This window comes from Octodon degus, unplaced genomic scaffold (genome assembly GCF_000260255.1).
Source record: "Octodon degus isolate 3935 unplaced genomic scaffold, OctDeg1.0 scaffold00105, whole genome shotgun sequence".
In the NCBI taxonomy this organism is placed as follows: Eukaryota; Metazoa; Chordata; class Mammalia; order Rodentia; family Octodontidae; genus Octodon; species Octodon degus.
The window spans coordinates 3,036,863-3,038,046 of record NW_004524681.1 but is presented as its reverse complement, the minus strand read 5'-3'; the positions used below and the strand labels follow the sequence as shown (position 1 = coordinate 3,038,046).

At 51.9% G+C, this 1,184-nt stretch overlaps 1 non-coding gene across 1 annotated transcript; it reads left to right on the top strand.

The window, feature by feature from the left end:
* The first annotated feature begins 1,082 nt into the window (after positions 1–1,082).
* Positions 1,083–1,184, top strand: LOC111818870. The gene has a single exon (XR_002822751.1). It is a non-coding gene; the product is annotated as a small nucleolar RNA U13 (small nucleolar RNA).

The following is a 1,184-nucleotide window of genomic DNA, read 5'->3' as shown; positions in this document are numbered from 1 at the left end:
GATGCAACTAACTGCGGGCTCTTTCCCGTGAAAGCCCTGTACTGACTGGGCTGCCCCTGGGCCTTCTACGCGGCCCCCGGGCCCACCGCCTCCGAGAACTGTCAGCCCTCAGCCTCCTGACCCTGTGTCTGCACATTTGCCTACTGCTGGCCTTCACCTGTGCCACCAATCAGTACACATTTTTGTAGTCAATTTTGGACAGAGTGACAAAATGTACATGTCATCTTATGTGCCAATTTCCAGCTGAGGTGGCACAAGGTGATACGGGCTTCCAGCTGGAGTCTCACTCAGACACAATGCCCTTTGATGGCCTCCTTACTGGCCCATTTCCCCAGTTTGCTTTGTGTTGAATTTGCTGTTTGCAGTGGCCCCAGCCTAGCGCTGTCCAGCCTTCCTGGGGACAAAGGACAAGGGTCAGAGAAGTGTCATGAGGCACAAACACTGGTGCGGGCTGGGGCTTCAGAGTCAATGTGGCCAAAGTTAATACTGTAGCAGATAAGGCCGGGCTTGGGGTTGCACGCCTGTCATCCTACCACTCAGGAGACTGAGGTAGGGGGGTGGTTGCGAGTTCGAGACCATGCTGGGTTTCAAAGTGAACTCAAGGTCATTCTGGAATGCATGAGACCCTGTCTCCAAAAGATCAAAAAATGAAAAATAAATACTGAGCAGGTGTGCACGGCGGCCAGAGGACAGACACAAGGGCCAGAGCCCACTTTCTGTGGCCAAGCTTTGTATTCTTGGATTCCTTGTTCGTGGTGATTGCAGCGAACCTGCTGAAAGGAACAAGGTAACACCACTGTCCGTGGCAGTGAATTTCCTTGGTGGTAAGCTGTTTCACTCCTTCATAGACTGAGTTACAACGTGGCCTTCTAGAAACCATATCTGCTGGTTCGCCAGGCCAGCTGGGCTACATAAGCAAGTTCAAGGCCAGCTTGAACTACATAATGAGACACTGTCTCAAAAAAAACCAAACAGGGCTGCGGAGAGAGCTCAGTAGAATGAGCGCCTGCCTGGCAAGTGCAGGGTCCTGAGTTCAATCCCCGGTACCTCCAAAACAAAACCACCACAACAGCAAAACAAAGAGCCTTCAGTTCATGGGCATGATGACTGGGTGTTCACGCTGTATGCGTGAAATGTGCCTTCTTCAAACCTTGATACGACGTGGGCACATTACCTGGCTGAAG